Source organism: Cyanistes caeruleus, chromosome 3 (genome assembly GCF_971803275.1).
Source record: "Cyanistes caeruleus chromosome 3, bCyaCae1.hap1.1, whole genome shotgun sequence".
Lineage (NCBI taxonomy): Eukaryota > Metazoa > Chordata > Aves > Passeriformes > Paridae > Cyanistes > Cyanistes caeruleus.
The window spans coordinates 49,810,046-49,826,575 of NC_141703.1; the positions used below are offsets into that span (position 1 = coordinate 49,810,046).

A 16,530-nucleotide genomic window follows, 5' to 3' on the forward strand; every position below is an offset into this window, starting at 1 on the left:
AGGTAAGGAAAGGCAAAGGCGAGCAATCTGATCCCAATGGACTTCCACTGCCCATTTCTCAATTCTTATTCTGGGGTTTATAGGCTTTTCTGCATACTGGGTGATTTTCCCTGCTGCTTAGGCACCAGCAGAGCAAGCAGATGTTCACAGCAGCAGACAGCCAGGATAGCAAAGTGCCCTGGCTGGGCTGATAGGGCCCAGGCAGGTGACGGTGTCCAGGGCAACAGCAGATGCTGGCATTCAGGCCACCTGCCTGTGGCAGCTGTAAGGACAGTCCTGCCCTCTCACTATTCCAGCAGCTGCTGGAGGAGGTAGCCTGGCTCCAGCTCCTCCTTCTGTCAGGGAAATTCAATTTTACCTCTACTACTGAGGTTCAAATGAGTTCTGGTGCTAAGTGCTCCGTTGAGAATTTGGCCAGCCCATTTAGAGAGGCTGTGGTAGACAGGGTAGCTTTTGTAGCAAAGCAAAACATAGGTGATGTCTGCTCTTCAGAAATCTGCTCCTCTCTCACTTAGGGTCTGTTAAGGCACTTCAGCAGTCATTTTGCGGTGTGCCCCTGGGCTTCTGGGAGAGCATCACAACCTCCTCCTCTTTTTCCCATCTGTCAGCTCAGTGGTGACAATAGGGCAGACTGGAGTTTCTTTCAGCTCATTCGATTTCTATGGTTATCATTTGCCAAATGCTCAACCATTTGTAAAAATCATGTCATCAGTTGTCATTAGAAAGAGAATTGATAACTGGTACTTACTAAGCTTTGCAGTCACTCAAACAAATTCATTCTCTTAGTTCAAAAGACAAAAATCACACAAACAAGCCCAGACATTAAGTAAGCAATTGCTATAATACAATGCTTTGATTTTTTCAGCTGTCATATTGATACCCAGTGGTACAACTGTGGTTAATAATCTGTGAAATTCAGCATTTAAAAAAACCCTATAACTAATTTAAAAAATAATTTACTCAATTTATTTATCTATAATGTGATATGAACAACTGAGTCCAGATAAAGCCTTTAAAGCTTGTGAGTCATCAACATTCCGTATCAAGAAATAGCATACTATCCAGAAATCACCATGATCATGGATATGTCCATGATGCTAAGGTGCAAACCCAGGCATTTCAAGCCAACCTAATTACATAACAGAAGAGTTGAAAAGAACCATTTTTCATTTTCAGTCAGTAGCAGAAATATAGAATATGCTGAGTTGAAAGAGACCCATCAGAATCATCAAGCCCAACTGCTGGCCACGCACAGGAAACCCCAAGAGTCACACCATGTGTGACTGAGAGTGCTGTCCAAACACTTCTTGAGCTCAGACAGGCTTGGTGCTGTGACCACTTCCCTGGGGAGCCTGTTACAGTGCTCAACTTCCCTCTGAGAGACAAACCTTTTTCCTGATACTCAACCTAAACCTCCCTCGACTCAGCTAATGCAATTTCCTTGAGCCCTGTCAGCGGTCACAAGTGCCGTACTTGTCCCTCTGCTTCCCCTCAGGAAGAAGTTGTAACTGCAGTGAGGTCTTCTCCAGTCCCCTCTTCTCCAGGCTGAATGGATCAAGTGGCACCAGCCATTCCTCATATGGCTCCCCCCCAGACCTATTCTTGTTTCCCTCCTTTGAATGCTCTCTAATAGCTTAATATCTTATATTGCGGTGCTCAAAACTGTCCCCAGCACTAGAGGTGAGACCACCCAAGTGCAGAGCAGAGTGGGACAATCTTCTCCCTTGCCTGGCTGGTGATGCTGTGCCTGATGCACCCCAGGACAGGGTTGGCCCTCCTGACTACCAGGGCACTGCTGGCTCATGTTCAACTTGCCATTGACCAGAATCCTCAGGTCCCTTTCCACATTTCTAATCTGATTCTTAATCTCTTCCATTTGTGATGCTTGGTAAATGCTTCCTGAATCCAAGCATTGTTGGTACTGGAAAAGCCACATTGCATGGCCTTGAAATCAAGAGTTATCAACATGAATGTTTTAGTAACACCAGAAAGAATCTGGAAGATGGGGAGGAGGAATGCTGCATGAGTAAAGAGGAAACATCTAAGTGGTTATGTATTGGGAGATTTAGTCTGTTGTAATTTATTTAAAATCTCCATGGAGAACAAAGAGCTTCACTAAATTAAAAACAACTGGGATAAAAAACATAAGTTCTTGAAAATATTTGTTACTTAATTAACTAAATTTTTATTTTATTAATTAAAAATTTGTCAGGAAAAGCATGAAAGATTGCTATGACAATACCTGCAAAAAAGATATCCCAGATGTTTTTGGCTGCCTACTAGATGCAAAATCTATGCCCAGCTGAACGTGTTCCTTTGCTAACCTGGCTGCAGAAGGCTCCTTATTCTTGCACACTACTCCCAGCGATTTCTGAAACATTTCTTCTGGCTTTGAATCTTCTCCTCCAAGTCTTTAACATGTAGAACTTCTTTTGGAGCCTATGGAACCCATGCACAGAGAACAAATTAGACATCATCAGACATTTTACAAAGACAGAGTGGAATGCAAAATTATCAGAAGCCATAGAGAACACAAGACAATGGGAGTTACAGGGAAAATTGGGAAAGATTGTCCTATACTATGTCTCTATCTTACCATAAGAAATGGTAACTCTAGTAAGAAATAGTAGCTCTAATGTTCCTGTGAGACTACTGTGTGCCTCTCTTTATAAAGCAGTTTAAGGGATGATCCCCACTTTTTTGTCTGTAAAACAACCAAACAACACAGTGTTTAATGCAAGGAGCTGAGATCATGGAATTGAATGCAGACTTTAAAATGATGTAAGAAATTTCACTAGGGTGTTATTTAAGTTCATAAACTCAGCTACAAACTGCAAAGTTTGAAATGAAAATCCAAAGCTATCCATTCCATTCATGGGCATTGCATTGACATGTTATTCAGATCCAGGAAATGCTCATCTCCATTTTTTTGTTTGCTTTTTGTTTTGCAAGAATTTTAACCAAACATTAACGACATACACATATCAAACCTTCCCCAGAACATGTCCTTTGATGATTTCCTACTCCCTATTAAATTTTGACAGTCTCAGATTATACTAAATAAGGAACTGTTCCTTCTGTTCTTCTGGATCTTGAATAAGATCATAAGCCTTTAAGGGCTCTTTCTAAAAGAAGGCAAGTTTGGAATAAAAAAAAAAATAAATAATGCATTATCTCAGTCCAAGGTTATAAAAAGGGCACAGAGTTTTTGGATCAAGGGAGTGAAGTCTTAATACTTTGTGGCCCCTCTTTCCTAGAATATGTGTCTTGGCAACATTAGTGGTCTAAATCTGGCAAATTGAGTATTTTGATCTCTGTCCCTGGTGAAAAACATGCACCTATTAATTATATCAGATTATAATTTTCCTGTCTTGTGCAGTGTGACTGAACTACTCCCCATTATATACTTTATTGTGTCATAGAGGCTACATTGCGTACACACTGCCATTTATGCAATGAGCTAGGTTGTGTATTATTGAGGGGGGTTTAATGACAGTGGGCTGAAGGAAAGATTTCTGATAGCCTGTTTAAGAACAAACAATTAGTTTATATGAAATACAGGCAAAAATACAGACACAGTGTCCAAATGGTTCAACTATCATACCCAAGGAATAGTACTGCTGATGTTTGAGCAAAGCCTATGAAATACAACCCTAATAGTTGATAGTTATACTTCCATGTTTTAGACTGACTGTTTTGGTTAACGGCCACCTAGGAGTTGACTGTAAAGCTTAGCATTTGATGGCAGTGCCATGCATGTTGAAACACTTCCTAAGTAGATTCAAAGAAACAGAAGTTGATGTCCTAGCCCAAAAAAGCCTGTACTCTCATGCTTGATGGCAGATGTCAGATAAAGGGGCAAGGTCCACATGTTGAGCTTAACACCAGTTTGAATGGAGAAGGAGTGGAGGAAGCACTTGGCAGATGTTCATAGGCTGGATTGCAAGACAGCAACCATACCTGAAAGGCTGTATCTGCTGGTGTGGTCAATTCCTTGGCAATGAAAACACGTTTATTTGCCTGTATCCAAAAGGGAAGGCTTGTAAAAGGAATTAGTAATACAATCCCTCAGCTGTAGGTATTTGAATTGATTATCTGTCAACCCAAAGGTTTCTCTAAGTTCAGCAAATGAACACAATCTGTCTTCTAAAATGCATCATGTAATTTGTTAAAGCTTTTGTCTAACCATGCATCCCAAATAAAAATGCATTTAGGTTTTGGTTTGGGTAGTAAGGTTGATTTTTTTTTTTTGCTGTTTATTTGAATTAGAAAATTGAGTACAATCTGAAATGGAATAAACAATAGGTAACTTAAGTGGTTTGGTTTTTTTAACTGGTATTAATTTAAATTACAAAATCTCTCAACATACACATTACTGATGTATTTCAGAAGTATTTTTTATGTGTTTCAGGCAGACATTGTTAAAATATGTTATTGATTTTCTGTTTTCTTTTGTTCTGAGGTTCCAGTGTGCTCTCTGCTGGTGGTGCCATTCTCCATTTTGAAAAATGATAAGTTATTAATACAAAAATAACCTTAATACATGCCTAAAGGTAGAAGTTGCTAAATTGCTAAATTGTGTTGAAGAGTATTATTCATTTGCACATGGATTAAGATGTAAGAAAAAATTATAAAACACAGAAGATAATTAAGAATATTTTCTATCAGTGGAGGACAAAAACAGGAGAGATGAGAGGCTGAGGAACGTTAAGGGGAGATTTTGTAGTGCCTTGTTTTTGGTAAGTTTTGGGAAACTCCATTAGGGGAAGAACAGCTACAGGAAGAGGGGATAGAGCCATCTGATATTGTAAGCAGCTGGACTCAATAAAAGTGATTCAGTAGTACTTCTCTGTAGGTAATTGGGCAGAATTGGAGCAGAACTACAGAAAAAGTCTAAAATCACACATAAACACACTTGTCAAGCTTTAGAAAAAACAAGCAACCAAAAATGGTCAGTGGGCTAATTTGTTCTCCTGGCTTCAAAAGTAGGATTTTCTAATTTTAGAATAATAATATGGCAGTACACTGTTAAGGTTCCTATTTCAAAATTTAGGACCGTGTTTCTGCAAAAATGCTGAAAAGTCCTGTTGATTCAGAGGAAATATAATTAAAGTTTCTTCTTTCAAGCGAAAAAATAAACAAGAAAAAAGAGCTTTCTAAATCTTGAGAAATATTAAATACTTTCAAAGTATTCTGTGTTAAAATGTAAGCCAGAACATTTTCAAACTAACGATGTATGCTCAGTTTTGTTAAGCTAGATGAGACTGGAAATAGAGGGGTCAGGTGTACGGAGTGAGCCAAGATGGTGATTTAGTAGGACAGGTTTTCCATAAAAGCATGTGATTGAGAACTACATTTCTCTATAAATCTGTGTTATATATCAAATACTAATGTGTAATATCCCTACTTCTGTATCAATCTATTGATATATAATCATGTAATACATTTCTCTTGCAAATGTAGCCACACTTTTTTTTGCTTTAAATACTGCCCTGCAAATTCATGTATATAGGTAATAGTTTTTAGTAGCAGGCAATAGACCATGTAAACAGCCAACATAGCACATCATGAAACTCATGAAGAACAAATTTTATCACCCAATGTCAGTCAGCTAACCCCTCTTCTGGATGATTTCTTTAGATATTTTATATAAATGAATAAAATATTTCTAAGTATGACAAAATAAATATTGCTGTTTTAAGATATTTTATCTGAAATTCAATGGAAATGAGCTTTGTCTTTTTCTCAGGGCATAGCAATGTGTGTAATGTGATGTTTCTCTGTTATGCACCTTATCACACTGTCTACATGCAATCTTCTTCCTGCTATCACTATTCATTTTTCATGTGCCAAGTATTCATTAATCCTTTAACCTCAGTAGGTAGAAACCAGGTTTTTTTTCTGCACAACACTCACCGCTCCGTGTTCCAAGTGGTTAAGAAGGATGAATGTTGTTAATATATTTTTTTATTGATAAATCTGAATATAAGCTATGCATCTGCCCAGGGAATGTTTTCAGCTGTCTTCTATAGTAGCCCCCTTCCTATGGGATTGCATATTTTATCTTTTAAAACAAGTGTTACAACGTTAACTTTTGACTTGGGTGAAATCTAATGAATAACATATGTGACTTACCCAGAGTAGCTGGAGCTGGTTCTGATCTAAAGTACTAGCATAAGGAAATATGTTGCTTGGGTCATTAGACTGTATTTTAACTCTATGCTCACTTTTCTCCAAAGGAAATTACTAGACCAGAGGCAACATTACAATAGCAAATCATGCCTAATCCCCTTTACAGCTTGTGGAGACATATATCTCTGTTTATAGCCATTTTAACATTTCTTATTTATTATTCTGCCTTTTTCTTTTTTTCCTTGTGGAAATAGAGGTGAGATGCAGAGACAAATAGTGAAGGACTGTATTATCCAAACCATTTATGCCAAGAGGAGGCAGAGGACCATTACAGGGAAAGACATGAGTAGATGTATTTCTGGGAGCTGGCATGAAATCCTCTTTGGGAACAAACATTGGTTCTGGTTCTTCTGGCTTCCTCGGTAAATACTGTGTGATGAGCAGCAAATATTAGTTTGTATTTACTGAAAGTAATAGCATTTTAGCAGTAATTATTTACCTGCGCTCCGCCTGGCTTTCTGTGTAAATACACAAGCTGTATGGGCGTTTATAAACACCCTCACATGACAGGCCAACCTCCTAGACACGGGATCCATCCCTCTTTTTGCTTTTTATTTACTCAATCATTGCTATGACTGGGACTCTCAAGAACTGTTGAGCTGACTGTGAATTTGAGAGAATAAAGGGGTTGGACTCATCAAGAACTTCCCATTTTCTACCTGCTCTGACCACGGCTTCTGCCACGGGCCGATACAGCACCTTGATTATTCAAAAGGCCATTAAGGCCTTTTGAATAATCAAAATTAAATTGAATGGCCCCCGACCATTGCCCAGAAACCATCTGAGCAGGCAGCGCTGGTCAAAGCTCACCTGCGCTCTGGCCACACCGCGCTTCCTTCATGCAACACGAACCACAGGAGAGGAGGCAGAAAACAGCCACATCAGCTTTACATTGACAAAAGGCTCTCCAAGACAAGAGAATCCCTAGGTAACCTGTCAGGCCAGCTTAATAGCTTCGATACTGCCCAGGCATGGACCAGGATCTTTCCACCAAATATTTCACTGTGTAAACACGTGTAAGAATGCTTTTGAAAAGGTTTGCTTCTTAAGGTTTAACTGACTCTTAGGGTTTATATTTTTATTTCCTAAGGTTCTGAAAGTTCTTCTTTTAAAATATTAAAATATTAACGTAACAAAGACTTTATGTTTCAAACAAACTTTAAGATTTTGGAATCTGTTCCCCTGTATGTTGTTATTAAAACCTTTACAATCCAGTATCTGCAGCCCTTACGTGAGAAAATTCTTCCCCATAAAGGAAGTTCTCAGTTTGCAGGGGCGCGACTCGGGCTTACAAGCGCTGACCAAAAAAAAAAAAAAACCACCAAAAAAAAAACCCACACCAAAAAACCAGCCCGCAGCCCCACGCCTCGCATACTTCTCACAAGCTGCAGCCTGGCTGTGCGAAGGAAACAAAATAAAAGAGAAGGGAAAGGCTTGCAGCGCGCAGCCCCAGGTAACAGCGGGGGCCTGGCCCGCCCAGACCCTCCGGGCGGCCCTGGGGCGCACACATTGCCCAGTGTGTCCTTTCCCCCCGGGACGCCCCTCAGTGTCGCGACCGCGTGTCCCCCCCCCGGGGCCCCCTCAGCGCTGCTACTGCCCCGTGCCGACCCCTCGGGGCTCCGCCGAGGCGTCCCCACCGCCTCGCCCGCCTCACTGTCCCCTCAGCGCTGCCATAGCCCCGAGCTGCCCCCGGGCGCCCCCATGGCCCCGCACCCCTCTGAGCCTCCCCCGGGCGCCTCCTTACCCCGCCCCGCCCTCGGCGCCCCCCGCCCCGGGCCTCCCCTCGGCGCCCCCGCTGCCGGCCCCGCCCGGCCCCTCCCCGCGGCGCCCCGCTGCCCTGCCCCTCCCCGCGGCCGGGCCAGGCCGGGCCGGGGCCGGGAGGCGCGGCCGGGCGTTCCCGTCCCCACCCCCCGGGGCGGGGCGGGCGGCGCACCGGGGCGGCCGCGGGGCGGGGGCGCGGCCCCTCCCTCCCTCCCCTCCCTCCGCCCGGCTGCCGGTGGGGGCGGGGACGCGCCGCATGCCAGCGACGCCACCGGCGCCCGCCGTGGCCGGAGCAGGGGCCGGGAGCTGGGGAGGGGGACACCGGTCCGGACCCTTTGTCTGAGCGGCCGGCGGGGTGTCGCGGCGGCCCCACGCGAGGCGCGGCCAGGCGGTGCCGGGAGCCTCCACCCCCGGCCCACCCTGCCCGGGCTCATCATGTGACGCGGGTAAGTCGGCGGCGAGCGAGCGCCGCGGCTCCCCGGGTGCCCCCATTCATTTCCCGGGGACGGCCGCCGGCTGGCTCCGCCGGTGCGGGGTGCGGGTGCGCGGGGCACTGCCCGGGGAGCGCGGGGCGGGCGGACAGACAGACACAGAGCGGGGACCCTGTGTCAGGGAAGGAAACAGTTTCTTCTCCTGCTCTGCCGCTTCTGCTCAGGTCTGTGCCGATTCCCTTTCTTACCAGGATAAACGGCTAACGTGTGTGGGTTTTGCTGCTGCTGTCCCAGCCGGCCCTCTATTTAAACAAACAAACAAACAAACAAAAATCGCTCCAATACTGAAGTTAAATAATTTTAAAGAACAGGAGGGGAGGGCAGGGCGCCCCCCCCCCGCTTCTCCCGGCGCCGCCGGGGCGAGCCGGGGGTTAACGGCGGTGCCCTCCCTCCCCCGCTCCCTCCCCCGCTCCATCCATCCCCTCCTCCCTCCTGCCTCCATCCCTGCCGGTGCCCCGGCGGCAGCGACACCGGGGTAGGGTGCTAGGGGCCGGCCCGAACTTTTCCCTCAACTTTCCCGCTGAGGCTTTAGGAGGGGGGAAAAAAGGGGTGGGGGTGGCGGTGAAAAAAGCGGTGGGGCAAATAAGAAGCGATAAGCGGGGAACGATGAGCAGCGAGCTGGGAGCGCCCAGCCCTTTGTGCTGCCGTCCCCGGGGGGGGTGTGGGTGGGGGCGGATGGCCCCCGTGCGCATTCGGGGCTGGGCAATTAATATATAAAAACAAATATCAAAAAAGTAGAAAGTGTGGTGCTCTGTGGAGGGGAAAATCGGAGTGTAACGCTGTATGGGGGAAAAAAATCGGACTATAACACGCAGTGGGGAGAAAAAAAAAAAAAGCGGGAGTGTCGTGCTGTATTACCTTCTACAGAAATAATTACCTTCTGTGGAACAAATGCTCGTTCTTGCAGAAGTCGGGAGCTTGGGGAGCAAAGCGCTGGTATTTACATTTAACGCGTGAGCCCAGAGCCGCTGCGGGAGATTGGTTACCCCATGGCATCAGCGTCACCCTGTGAAGCCCTCCGAAAGCTTTCCGCTGCTGGGATGAAATTTCCTCTGGGATGAGATGTGGGCTCTATCCGCCTCCCCCAAAATCCTGCACCACCGCTGGTGGCTGGATGTTGGGGGAGGCGGATAGGAGCTACCAGACGGGTTATTTTATATTCCCCTCCCCGTGGTTTGCAGGGATGCGATGCTCCGGTCCAGACAGCGGTTTTTTGGGCTTTTTTTTTTTTTTTTTTTCCGGATCTTGGCGTGGCGTTCGGTCCCGCAAACGGGCTTGCCTGGGAAATAAGATATTTTATGCGCTTAAGGAGGAGGTACGAGCCCTTTCGGTAGGAAGCACTGAAGAGAAGTTCACTTGATCGGGGTCTGTGTAGAGCTTGTAAAATCCTGATAGCTCTTGGCAGCCCCCTTCCCCTGAGTAAGCCAGTAAACTAGTTTATTTTTTTAATTATCCATCGTGAAGTAAATGGTACTCTTCTCCCTCCCTCCACCACCCCTTTTTTGGTTGTTTTTTTTTTTTTTCTCTCCACTTTTGGTCTCGCCACGGCAGGTAGATTATTCGCGGCAACTTTGCGAGGCTGCTTTATATAGCGCTGGCATATGGGCTCCATTTTCTGCTCTCTGGTTGGTCTACAACTCCGAAATGCACAGGAACAGCAAAGTGGTCGCAGCGTGGGATTAGTAACTGTGCTGAATAGGTCACAGATGGGGCGATAGGAACATTTTATTAGTGACGTAAGGCTGCATAAACCGAGCCTCCTGGTTTTCTTTTTTTTTTTTTTTTTTTCTTATATATATTTATAATTTTCGTGCTGGGAGAGGGGGAGTGTCTTGAATATCTTTCTCATGGGACGTAATCAATTTGAAACCGCTCTCTGAAAGCTGGCATGTCACCTATCGTCACAAACCAACCGCGCATAGCGAAGGGAAACATTGCGGATTTTTTTTTTTTTTTTTTTTTTTTTTTTTTAAATGTCTTTTTATTTTTTTCCCCTCCCCGTGCTGCCGGAGGCTTTGGCAGCCGCTGCTACGCTGCTGCTGGCAGGTGCCCGGGCTGGAGGCTGGTGGATGACATCACCCCCTTGGTGACACCCATGCGCGCCCCTCCCCGGGCCAGCACCCCCGCCCGCTCCCCCCCACTGCCTCCAGCACCACCGTGGTGGCATTTTCCTCTTTTAATTTATTTTTCTTTACCCTTTTAGTGTTTTCTTTCACCTTTCCCCGCCACACTGTGCGCGGTACCTGGAACTGGGAGGAGGGGGGCAGTCTGAGGAGCCCCTTTTTTGTGTGGAAAAAAGCTTTTTTGACAAATATGTATGCTATAGGCCATTAGATAAGTGAGTGCACCTATGCTGGATGGGCTGGGAAGGAGTTTAGGATATGGGAGATACTGTTTGTTTTCTGCTTCTGATAGTGAGGCAATATTAGATATATAAATAGGGGGGATGGGAGATGATGCATTTTAAATTCTGTCTTTTTCCCTCAGCAGTAGTTCATGATAATATTTCCAGGCCTTTCTTCACTTTATTGTAAAAAAGCATTTTCTGGAAAGGCTCCTGATAGCCCAAGAAGACTGTGTAACAACTTTTAAAAATAAACTTTAAGATTCCAGGACAGGCTAATCATGGAGTCCTCTGCCAGCTGTTTCTGTCAGGATCAGCCAGACCTGAACATGCATGTGCAGAGTTTCACTCCAGATGCGAGGGGGCTGAAATAGCTCTTCCCCTGGGAGATGTTTGAATGGGGTCAGCAGAGGGCTTGGGCTGCAGAACTCTCTGATAGTGACTGTTTTCCTCTTTGCCTAGACCAAGGTGGTGTGTGATGGTAACCATCACAGACAAATAGAAATACAGACCATGTATTTGGCTGCTTGGGGAGCTCTCTGCTGCACAGGGCGGGTTGCAAAACATCTGTTGGTAGAGTTTCCAGTGGTTCTAGGGTATCTCATTATTTAGATTTTGGAAAGTCTGTAAGATAATGTAAACTTGTGTGCCTTTTCTCATGGCTGGGTGCATGATGTCCAGTTATGCAAGCACATCCAGAGATAGAGTACTGTAGCCTCCTTGCTTCAGGCTGCTGGATGACTTACGCGAACCTTGCACAGTTGTGGGCACCACTTCTCTGTATGGCCAACCTCCTTGCTCTTTCCTTCAGTGAGTGTTGTTTGTTTTGTGGAACAGGTCTCATTAGTACAAAGTTGGTTTTGACCAAGTCTTAGTTTGAATCAAATAAAACAGGAGAGTCTGAATGATGTGTTTGTTCATTAATAAAGATGGAAATATGAAAACACTTATTTTTACTGAAGTGTCTTGCTTGTGGCTTTTGAAATATCTTATCTTGATTTCTTCTGTTGGAGAATGATTGTGGTTTGCCTTTCCTTGAGATAACTACAAAACAAGTAAAAAAATCAATTTCCTGAAATAAAAATTTTGTTTTTAGAAAAGCTGAAATGGATGCAGCACCCAGACTTTGACCTTCTCAGCTCCTGACTAGTGGTTGTTTACTACAGCTGCAGCTGTGCGTCTTTGAAAGAGGAGGAGCTGCAAACACAAGCATGCTCACTTTTCCTGCTAAGAAGAAAACATGTAATAAACATGCTGTTTCAAAGTGAGAGGTTAAGTAAAGTGTTGAGCAGCCAGGTTGTGGCTTTTCCTGTCCTTTGTGCAAATTGCACTGTGCTGTATCTGTAAGACAAGTTTTGAGTCTTGCAAGTGCAAAACATGAAAGCATGAAATGAGTACGTTTCTTATGCAGTAAAAAATCATTTCTTTTTTTTTTTAAATTAAATTCATGCTTACGCTAGAAAGGAGAAATGCTTTTGCACTGTAGTACTGAGGACACTGTCAGCATTGTTTGTCATTGGAAAAAGTTCCATGTAACCTTACCCTGTGTTCAACAACTGAACTTTAGACAGTCCTCTTGCTTCAACTGAATAATTTTTTTTTGAAGCTGCTACTAAACGCAACCCCCCCAAACAACAGCAAAAGTTATATTTGATGATTCTGTTAATTTATATGATTGCATTAATTTATAGCTAGACAGATGTGTGTTGACAGACTTTAAGTGTTGATCAGACTTTGTGGCACTGTTGCAAAAGTGGGTAAAGCTGGACCAATCTGAGGAAAGTTGTGGTGTCAATTTTGGTTTTTTTATATATATGTGTGTGTATGTGTATATGTAAATATATGTATATAAACCCCAACCCTAATCAGGCTGTGTTTGCATTTTGAACCTCTCTTCTGTGTAGAAAGTTTGCTTAGATTTTGTGCCCTAAGTGAACTTTTTCATACTTCTGCAGAGTTTGGTGTGATTGATAGGTTTGAAGTTTGTATGAAGTCTATGCTCTTGTTTGCTCCCAAGCAAAGGCTATAGGAGATTAGCTCAGTTGGTCAGAGCATGGTGCTAATAACGCAAGACAGTAGGTTTGGTCCCTTTGTGGGCCATTCATTTAAGAGTTTGACTCGGTGATCTCGCAGGTCCCTTCCAAGTCAGAATATTCTGTGATTCTACAATATGAAAAAGGTGGACTGTTCTTCAATTAGTTCTATTTACCTTTTGACTGTAGAGAACTCTTAAAATAAAACTGAGAGATAGAAAAAGAGGGAAAATGAATGTGGTTTTGCCACATGATGTATTCATGCTGTATGTAACACTTAGCTTATGTGGACTTTCTTGAGTTTAGTGTAATAGCTCTTCATATTAATTAGAAAGTCTTATCTAAACTTGGGACTAAACCAAAATGGAATTACTATATAATTTTTTTCTTTTTTTTTTTTTTTTTTTTTCATCTATATCTGCTGCAGAATGACGTGTTTTGATCTGGAGAAGACACATTTAAATTATGGCGTGTCTTGGTTCCATAGGTATTCCTGTAATTTCCTGGATTTTTGGGATGGCATGGTGGCATGAACCATCTCAGTGTTTCTCAGATTTATGTTAAAACGTGGGAGTGAATATGTACAGTAATGTGATACATATTCAGGGACTGTATGCTCTATACTGTCTGTTTCTTCATGCACTCAACATCTGTATACATCAACTCCTGTGCCAGAAGAGTCCCTTCAGCCACAGCTATAAGGATAGAACTTACTCGGTGTTGGCTTGCTGATTTTTTTTGTTTTTTTCCAGTTGAGTAAGATCACAAGGATGCAAAAGCTAAGATTTATTGGAACTCAAACTCTGTCAGGAGCAAGGGAGATGATATGATTAAAGACTATTAAAAGTATATGCTCAGTGATACTAAATAAAGTCTGCCAAGACTGTCACACAGTGACATTTGTAACCCTCTGAATGCGATCCTAGTAATGTCCGTGCTTTTTTAAAAAATCTGGTTTATTTGTACATGGATTTGTTCTTTTTTTTATTTCATTTTTTTGTTTGTTTGTTTGTTTCTTGTAACAAACGCCCTCATGTGCAGTGGTGTTTATCCTTTTGTGGGTGGCTGGCAGTGCTGGCAGCCTTTGGAACTGCAGTGCAGACCAGCACCACTTGAGTTAAGGAATGTCTGGTTAGCAGTAGAAGCTTTTGTCCTCTCTGTGAACCAGCCTTCAGGACGGGAATGAGGCGTGCTCTTTGCTAATGGCTGGCACGGTATTTGCTACATAGCAGAGTAATGATGGGACTCAAAAATCCCGAGCTTTGTTCCTGGCCTGGCTGTGGGGCGAGCGTGTTCTCGTTGTTTAAACATAGAACAATCAAATGCATGACCTTGGACATCAGCGCTGCTAAGGGGATAATTAATCAGATGATGTATCATGCCGGGAGACCCGAGTTCTAGTCTCGTTTTTGTCATGTGTCACCTGGGACAGGCACTTTGTTACCCTCTCTGTAAGGTGGTAAGAAGTGACCCTAATTCCCTATTAGTGTGGGCTGTTGTCCTGTGGTCAGAGCAGCAAAGGGCACAAGGTTTTGCGTGCTAATGCTGATCCTCCTGATGACTGCCTAAATAATTTCTTTTTCTCTGCCTTATCCAAGAAGAGCTTTTCTGGCGGTGGTGTTGCGTCTGTTCTGGAGCCTTACGGATCCCTGAAGCAGCATGGGCAGCACAGGGATGCTGGCAGGCTGCGTGGGTGCAGGGGGTGTGTGCTCAGCTCAGGCCAGCTGGAAATAAGGTCAGCTCCATTCGCAGAGTTGGAGATGCTATCAGTGAGCTCTGGAAGCCTTCCTGAGCATGAGTGAACTGTAATTCTCATATACTTTGTTAAGTCTTGACAGGCTGCCATTGACAGGGGTAAAGGCAGCTATCTGTAACCCAGCATTTTCTCTCTGTAGATACCAGAAGGAAAAGCTTTCAAAAAAAGTACTCTTTACAGAAACAGTACTGAATTTGTTTTTGTTTTTTATTTCACTACCTAAACTGTCAGAAGTGGCTGGTGTGTTCTCAGACACTTCCAAATCAGACTTTGAAGAACCAGTATTCTTCTACTGAGCATTTCTGTTGAATTGATTGCCGTGTTAACTGGAATATGTAGTATTAGAAATTTGTTACATTAGTTTCAAGGAATACCTGTGGCTCATTGCTTAGCGTGGATATTATGCCTTTGTTTTTTCCCGCATGGTACCAGCATTTTCAGATGGTCTGCTAACAATTGAGGGGGCTTTTATAGCAGACATAATAATATGTTGTCAGCTGAGGTAGCCACTAAGATATTTAGGATTAATGATATCAATTGCCAATTCCTCCTAGAAAAAAAGGAAAATAAGGACTATGAGTATTATGTAGTAACATTTGACAGAAATCTGAGCAGGACTTAATTTAAAATCAGAATAATATAGAAATGGGTTGGTTTTTTGGTTTTTTTTTGTATCTGTCTTTGAGTGTTTAATGCTGGCATGAAACAGTTTTGAGTTAGACTTCAAATATGGGTTGGCAGTGCTCTAGAAGAGCATGTAAAGAGCTGTGATTGATGACACTTTAAACTCTTTTAAAGTGTTGGACAGTAGTTGGAGCTCTTCCAGTTCCTTTTTCAGAGAATCTTTCAGTTGCAAGAAAATTGCAAGTGGGAAATGAAAAGATTTTTCATAAGGAAAAAAGAAAAGTAGAGAAAAACTTTCCTTTCCACTTTTATAAATTGGTAATAGTTACAGGGTGACTTAATTTTTCACTTGTTCCATCTAGCCAAGGAAATACTTAGTATAGACAGTGCCCTACACAATTTTGAAAGGAAAAATGAGCTTTTGAAAGTGAGAACATGCAGAGTAGGTCTAGTTAGGAGGCAGATTTGGGGGCTGCTATTTCTGATAGCATTGCTACTTTCACTTTTTTTTTGAGATCTGTATTCTACTAAATCAACATTTGACTAAAATGTTTTTGTTGAAAGTGTATATCTTAATATTTGGAGACCTCCTGTTTTGAGAAGGTGGTAGATTTGTAATTTTTGATAACGACTTTAGTGGGATAAAGTTTACAGTAGTCACATCAAACAAACTTAGTAAACTGTAAAAAATAATGAGATTCAGTGCACTTTCTCTGCTTTGTATCCTGGCCAGCGTCCAAGATTTATTTTGTGCTTGCTGTAGATGTGCTGTTTTTTGGGCTTCAGATGTTGCTGGATTTAGGAGCACAGCGTTTCCTTTGCATTGCGATGCTAAAGAAGTATGTGGGATAGGCAGGGATGGAAGACTGAACTCTAAGCATAGCAATCACAGACACCTGCCTAAGTCAGTTCTGGTGGAGAGTTTGTATAATGTATTTTCCTTTTCCAAAAAAGAAGAGCTGAGCTCATCGTTGCCTCAGAAGTGTGTACTAAAATCACGACACCAGAATAATTCTTATGGTCAAAAAGACCTTCAGAAAACCTCTCTGTTGGCTGACAGTACAGGAAGTCTCAGATGTTTAGTTCACACGTAAATGAGTACATTGTACTTGCTAAAAAATAAGTGAGAGAGCACTTCCAGTGCTCAGATCCTGTGAGAAGCCCTGGAGGCCCTGAAAGGTTTGGTGGTAGTGAGGAAGGAATAGCAGTTTCTGTGGGTTCTTCTTATGGCTCTAGTTGTTTGGTGTTTAACTTAGCCCATATATTGTAAGAGCAGGTAGACCCAGCCAGTCTGTGATTTTCTATAGTAGGGACAGCATCAGGGGCTTA

At 43.3% G+C, this 16,530-nt stretch overlaps 1 protein-coding gene and 1 long non-coding RNA gene across 15 annotated transcripts in view; one reads left to right on the forward strand and one right to left on the reverse strand.

Annotated features, from left to right (window-relative positions):
• The window catches only part of LOC111930569 (uncharacterized), a 61,118-nt gene extending 53,417 nt beyond the window's left edge, over window positions 1-7,701 (reverse strand). Inside the window, exons 1-2 of one of the 3 annotated variants that reach the window (XR_015284537.1) lie at window positions 7,003-7,701; window positions 2,325-6,561 (exon numbers count right to left, since the gene is read on the reverse strand). This is a non-coding gene — a long non-coding RNA (uncharacterized LOC111930569). Of the gene's footprint in view, window positions 1-2,324 lie in introns of all 3 variants that reach the window. The other 2 variants (XR_015284538.1, XR_015284536.1) reach the window with 2 other exon arrangements.
• Window positions 7,702-8,217: 516 nt separating this feature from the next.
• The window catches only part of KLF12 (KLF transcription factor 12), a 303,507-nt gene continuing 295,194 nt past the window's right edge, over window positions 8,218-16,530 (forward strand). For 2 of the 12 annotated variants that reach the window (XM_086881057.1, XM_086881061.1), the window contains exon 1: window positions 8,239-8,399. The gene's annotated coding sequence lies outside the window, so the exon portion shown is untranslated. Of the gene's footprint in view, window positions 8,400-8,581; window positions 8,609-8,852; window positions 8,920-16,530 lie in introns of those variants that run through there. The other 10 variants (XM_086881059.1, XM_086881062.1, XM_086881070.1 and 7 more) reach the window with 8 other exon arrangements.